The sequence below is a fragment of the Chrysemys picta genome, chromosome 16 (assembly GCF_011386835.1).
Source record: "Chrysemys picta bellii isolate R12L10 chromosome 16, ASM1138683v2, whole genome shotgun sequence".
Lineage (NCBI taxonomy): Eukaryota > Metazoa > Chordata > Testudines > Emydidae > Chrysemys > Chrysemys picta.
In genome coordinates this window covers 545,293-551,923 of record NC_088806.1, presented here as the reverse complement: position 1 = coordinate 551,923, position 6,631 = coordinate 545,293, and positions in this window count along the sequence as shown.

The following is a 6,631-nucleotide window of genomic DNA, read 5'->3' as shown; positions in this document are numbered from 1 at the left end:
GCCGGGGTCGATGGGCCGTCGCCCCGTGGGGTCCATGGGGCCGGATCCCAGCCGGGGTCGATGGGCCGTCGCCCCGTGGGGTCCATGGGGCCGGATCCCAGCCGGGGTCGATGGGCCGTCGCCCCGTGGGGTCCATGGGGCCGGATCCCAGCCGGGGTCGATGGGCCGTCGCCCGTGGGGATCCATGGGGCCGGATCCCAGCCGGGGTCGATGGGCCGTCGCCCGTGGGGTCCATGGGGCCGGATCCCAGCCGGGGTCGATGGGCCGTCGCCCGTGGGGTCCATGGGGCCGGATCCCAGCCGGGGTCGATGGGCCGTCGCCCGTGGGGTCCATGGGGCCGGATCCCAGCCGGGGTCGATGGGCCGTCGCCCGTGGGGTCCATGGGGCCGGATCCCAGCCGGGGTCGATGGGCCGTCGCCCGTGGGGTCCATGGGGCCGGATCCCAGCCGGGGTCGATGGGCCGTCGCCCCGTGGGGTCCATGGGGCCGGATCCCAGCCGGGGTCGATGGGCCGTCGCCCGTGGGGTCCATGGGGCCGGATCCCAGCCGGGGTCGATGGGCCGTCGCCCGTGGGGTCCATGGGGCCGGATCCCAGCCGGGGTCGATGGGCCGTCGCCCGTGGGGTCCATGGGGCCGGATCCCAGCCGGGGTCGATGGGCCGTCGCCCCGTGGGGTCCATGGGGCCGGATCCCAGCCGGGGTCGATGGGCCGTCGCCCCGTGGGGTCCATGGGGCCGGATCCCAGCCGGGGTCGATGGGCCGTCGCCCGTGGGGTCCATGGGGCCGGATCCCAGCCGGGGTCGATGGGCCGTCGCCCGTGGGGTCCATGGGGCCGGATCCCAGCCGGGGTCGATGGGCCGTCGCCCCGTGGGGTCCATGGGGCCGGATCCCAGCCGGGGTCGATGGGCCGTCGCCCCGTGGGGTCCATGGGGCCGGATCCCAGCCGGGGTCGATGGGCCGTCGCCCGTGGGGTCCATGGGGCCGGATCCCAGCCGGGGTCGATGGGCCGTCGCCCGTGGGGTCCATGGGGCCGGATCCCAGCCGGGGTCGATGGGCCGTCGCCCGTGGGGTCCATGGGGCCGGATCCCAGCCGGGGTCGATGGGCCGTCGCCCCGTGGGGTCCATGGGGCCGGATCCCAGCCGGGGTCGATGGGCCGTCGCCCGTGGGGTCCATGGGGCCGGATCCCAGCCGGGGTCGATGGGCCGTCGCCCGTGGGGTCCATGGGGCCGGATCCCAGCCGGGGTCGATGGGCCGTCGCCCCGTGGGGTCCATGGGGCCGGATCCCAGCCGGGGTCGATGGGCCGTCGCCCGTGGGGTCCATGGGGCCGGATCCCAGCCGGGGTCGATGGGCCGTCGCCCGTGGGGTCCATGGGGCCGGATCCCAGCCGGGGTCGATGGGCCGTCGCCCCGTGGGGTCCATGGGGCCGGATCCCAGCCGGGGTCGATGGGCCGTCGCCCGTGGGGTCCATGGGGCCGGATCCCAGCCGGGGTCGATGGGCCGTCGCCCGTGGGGTCCATGGGGCCGGATCCCAGCCGGGGTCGATGGGCCGTCGCCCGTGGGGTCCATGGGGCCGGATCCCAGCCGGGGTCGATGGGCCGTCGCCCGTGGGGTCCATGGGGCCGGATCCCAGCCGGGGTCGATGGGCCGTCGCCCGTGGGGTCCATGGGGCCGGATCCCAGCCGGGGTCGATGGGCCGTCGCCCGTGGGGTCCATGGGGCCGGATCCCAGCCGGGGTCGATGGGCCGTCGCCCCGTGGGGTCCATGGGGCCGGATCCCAGCCGGGGTCGATGGGCCGTCGCCCGTGGGGTCCATGGGGCCGGATCCCAGCCGGGGTCGATGGGCCGTCGCCCCGTGGGGTCCATGGGGCCGGATCCCAGCCGGGGTCGATGGGCCGTCGCCCCGTGGGGTCCATGGGGCCGGATCCCAGCCGGGGTCGATGGGCCGTCGCCCGTGGGGTCCATGGGGCCGGATCCCAGCCGGGGTCGATGGGCCGTCGCCCCGTGGGGGTCCATGGGGCCGGATCCCAGCCGGGGTCGATGGGCCGTCGCCCGTGGGGTCCATGGGGCCGGATCCCAGCCGGGGTCGATGGGCCGTCGCCCCGTGGGGTCCATGGGGCCGGATCCCAGCCGGGGTCGATGGGCCGTCGCCCCGTGGGGTCCATGGGGCCGGATCCCAGCCGGGGTCGATGGGCCGTCGCCCCGTGGGGTCCATGGGGCCGGATCCCAGCCGGGGTCGATGGGCCGTCGCCCCGTGGGGTCCATGGGGCCGGATCCCAGCCGGGGTCGATGGGCCGTCGCCCGTGGGGTCCATGGGGCCGGATCCCAGCCGGGGTCGATGGGCCGTCGCCCCGTGGGGTCCATGGGGCCGGATCCCAGCCGGGGTCGATGGGCCGTCGCCCCGTGGGGTCCATGGGGCCGGATCCCAGCCGGGGTCGATGGGCCGTCGCCCCGTGGGGTCCATGGGGCCGGATCCCAGCCGGGGTCGATGGGCCGTCGCCCGTGGGGTCCATGGGGCCGGATCCCAGCCGGGGTCGATGGGCCGTCGCCCGTGGGGTCCATGGGGCCGGATCCCAGCCGGGGTCGATGGGCCGTCGCCCCGTGGGGTCCATGGGGCCGGATCCCAGCCGGGGTCGATGGGCCGTCGCCCCGTGGGGTCCATGGGGCCGGATCCCAGCCGGGGTCGATGGGCCGTCGCCCCGTGGGGTCCATGGGGCCGGATCCCAGCCGGGGTCGATGGGCCGTCGCCCGTGGGGTCCATGGGGCCGGATCCCAGCCGGGGTCGATGGGCCGTCGCCCGTGGGGTCCATGGGGCCGGATCCCAGCCGGGGTCGATGGGCCGTCGCCCCGTGGGGTCCATGGGGCCGGATCCCAGCCGGGGTCGATGGGCCGTCGCCCCGTGGGGTCCATGGGGCCGGATCCCAGCCGGGGTCGATGGGCCGTCGCCCGTGGGGTCCATGGGGCCGGATCCCAGCCGGGATCGATGGGCCGTCGCCCGTGGGGTCCATGGGGCCGGATCCCAGCCGGGGTCGATGGGCCGTCGCCCCGTGGGGTCCATGGGGCCGGATCCCAGCCGGGGTCCGATGGGCCGTCGCCCGTGGGGTCCATGGGGCCGGATCCCAGCCGGGGTCGATGGGCCGTCGCCCCGTGGGGTCCATGGGGCCGGATCCCAGCCGGGGTCGATGGCCGTCGCCCGTGGGGTCCATGGGGCCGGATCCCAGCCGGGGTCGATGGGCCGTCGCCCGTGGGGTCCATGGAGGCCGGATCCCAGCCGGGGTCGATGGGCCGTCGCCCGTGGGGTCCATGGGGCCGGATCCCAGCCGGGGTCGATGGGCCGTCGCCCGTGGGGTCCATGGGGCCGGATCCCAGCCGGGGTCGATGGGCCGTCGCCCCGTGGGGTCCATGGGGCCGGATCCCAGCCGGGGTCGATGGGCCGTCGCCCGTGGGGTCCATGGGGCCGGATCCCAGCCGGGGTCGATGGGCCGTCGCCCGTGGGGTCCATGGGGCCGGATCCCAGCCGGGGTCGATGGGCCGTCGCCCGTGGGGTCCATGGGGCCGGATCCCAGCCGGGGTCGATGGGCCGTCGCCCCGTGGGGTCCATGGGGCCGGATCCCAGCCGGGGTCGATGGGCCGTCGCCCGTGGGGTCCATGGGGCCGGATCCCAGCCGGGGTCGATGGGCAGTCGCCCCGTGGGGTCCATGGGGGCCGGATCCCAGCCGGGGTCCATGGGCCGTCGCCCGTGGGGTCCATGGGGCCGGATCCCAGCCGGGATCGATGGGCCGTCGCCCCGTGGGGTCCATGGGGCCGGATCCCAGCCGGGGTCGATGGGCCGTCGCCCCGTGGGGTCCATGGGGCCGGATCCCAGCCGGGGTCCATGGGCCGTCGCCCGTGGGGTCCATGGGGCCGGATCCCAGCCGGGATCGATGGGCCGTCGCCCGTGGGGTCCATGGGGCCGGATCCCAGCCGGGATCGATGGGCCGTCGCCCGTGGGGTCCATGGGGCCGGATCCCAGCCGGGGTCGATGGGCCGTCGCCCGTGGGGTCCATGGGGCCGGATCCCAGCCGGGGTCGATGGGCCGTCGCCCGTGGGGTCCATGGGGCCGGATCCCAGCCGGGGTCGATGGGCCGTCGCCCGTGGGGTCCATGGGGCCGGATCCCAGCCGGGATCGATGGGCCGTCGCCCGTGGGGTCCATGGGGCCGGATCCCAGCCGGGATCGATGGGCCGTCGCCCGTGGGGTCCATGGGGCCGGATCCCAGCCGGGGTCGATGGGCCGTCGCCCCGTGAGGTCCATGGGGCCGGATCCCAGCCGGGGTCCATGGGCCGTCGCCCCGTGGGGTCCATGGGGCCGGATCCCAGCCGGGGTCGATGGGCCGTCGCCCCGTGGGGTCCATGGGGCCGGATCCCAGCCGGGGTCCATGGGCCGTCGCCCCGTGGGGTCCATGGGGCCGGATCCCAGCCGGGGTCGATGGGCCGTCGCCCGTGGGGTCCATGGGGCCGGATCCCAGCCGGGGTCGATGGGCCGTCGCCCGTGGGGTCCATGGGGCCGGATCCCAGCCGGGGTCGATGGGCCGTCGCCCGTGGGGTCCATGGGGCCGGATCCCAGCCGGGGTCGATGGGCCATCGCCCCGTGGGGTCCATGGAGCCGGATCCCAGCCGGGGTCGATGGGCCGTCGCCCCGTGGGGTCCATGGGGCCGGATCCCAGCCGGGGTCCATGGGCCGTCGCCCGTGGGGTCCATGGGGCCGGATCCCAGCCGGGGTCGATGGGCCGTCGCCCCGTGGGGTCCATGGGGCCGGATCCCAGCCGGGGTCGATGGGCCGTCGCCCGTGGGGTCCATGGGGCCGGATCCCAGCCGGGGTCGATGGGCCGTCGCCCCGTGGGGTCCATGGAGCCGGATCCCAGCCGGGGTCGATGGGCCGTCGCCCGTGGGGTCCATGGGGCCGGATCCCAGCCGGGGTCGATGGGCCGTCGCCCGTGGGATCCATGGGCCGGATCCCAGCCGGGTCGATGGGCCGTCGCCCCGTGGGGTCCATGGGGCCGGATCCCAGCCGGGGTCGATGGGCCGTCGCCCCGTGGGGTCCATGGGGCCGGATCCCAGCCGGGGTCGATGGGCCGTCGCCCGTGGGGTCCATGGAGCCGGATCCCAGCCGGGGTCGATGGGCCGTCGCCCGTGGGGTCCATGGGGCCGGATCCCAGCCGGGATCGATGGGCCGTCGCCCGTGGGGTCCATGGGGCCGGATCCCAGCCGGGGTCGATGGGCCGTCGCCCGTGGGGTCCATGGGGCCGGATCCCAGCCGGGGTCGATGGGCAGTCGCCCCGTGGGGTCCATGGGGCCGGATCCCAGCCGGGGTCCATGGGCCGTCGCCCGTGGGGTCCATGGGGCCGGATCCCAGCCGGGATCGATGGGCCGTCGCCCCGTGGGGTCCATGGGGCCGGATCCCAGCCGGGGTCGATGGGCCGTCGCCCCGTGGGGTCCATGGGGCCGGATCCCAGCCGGGGTCCATGGGCCGTCGCCCGTGGGGTCCATGGGGCCGGATCCCAGCCGGGATCGATGGGCCGTCGCCCGTGGGGTCCATGGGGCCGGATCCCAGCCGGGATCGATGGGCCGTCGCCCGTGGGTCCATGGGGCCGGATCCCAGCCGGGGTCGATGGGCCGTCGCCCGTGGGGTCCATGGGGCCGGATCCCAGCCGGGGTCGATGGGCCGTCGCCCGTGGGGTCCATGGGGCCGGATCCCAGCCGGGGTCGATGGGCCGTCGCCCGTGGGGTCCATGGGGCCGGATCCCAGCCGGGATCGATGGGCCGTCGCCCGTGGGGTCCATGGGGCCGGATCCCAGCCGGGATCGATGGGCCGTCGCCCGTGGGGTCCATGGGGCCGGATCCCAGCCGGGGTCGATGGGCCGTCGCCCCGTGAGGTCCATGGGGCCGGATCCCAGCCGGGTCCATGGGCCGTCGCCCCGTGGGGTCCATGGGGCCGGATCCCAGCCGGGGTCGATGGGCCGTCGCCCCGTGGGGTCCATGGGGCCGGATCCCAGCCGGGGTCCATGGGCCGTCGCCCCGTGGGGTCCATGGGGCCGGATCCCAGCCGGGGTCGATGGGCCGTCGCCCGTGGGGTCCATGGGGCCGGATCCCAGCCGGGGTCGATGGGCCGTCGCCCGTGGGGTCCATGGGGCCGGATCCCAGCCGGGGTCGATGGGCCGTCGCCCGTGGGGTCCATGGGGCCGGATCCCAGCCGGGGTCGATGGGCCATCGCCCCGTGGGGTCCATGGAGCCGGATCCCAGCCGGGATCGATGGGCCGTCGCCCCATGAGGTCTATGGGGCCAGATCCCAGCCGGGGTCGATGGGCCGTCACCCATGAGGTCTATGGGGCCAGATCCCAGCCGGGGTCGATGGGCCGTCGCCCGTGGGGTCCATGGGGCCGGATCCCAGCCGGGGTCGATGGGCCGTCGCCCGTGGGGTCCATGGGTCCGGATCCCAGCCGGGGTCGAGGGGCCGTCGCCCGTGGGGTCCATGGCTGGGATCGATGGGCCGTCGCCCCATGAGGTCCATGGGGCCGGATCCCAGCTGGGGTCGATGGGCCGGATCCCAGCTGGGGTCCATGGGCCCGGATCCCAGCTGGGGTCCATGGGCCGTCGC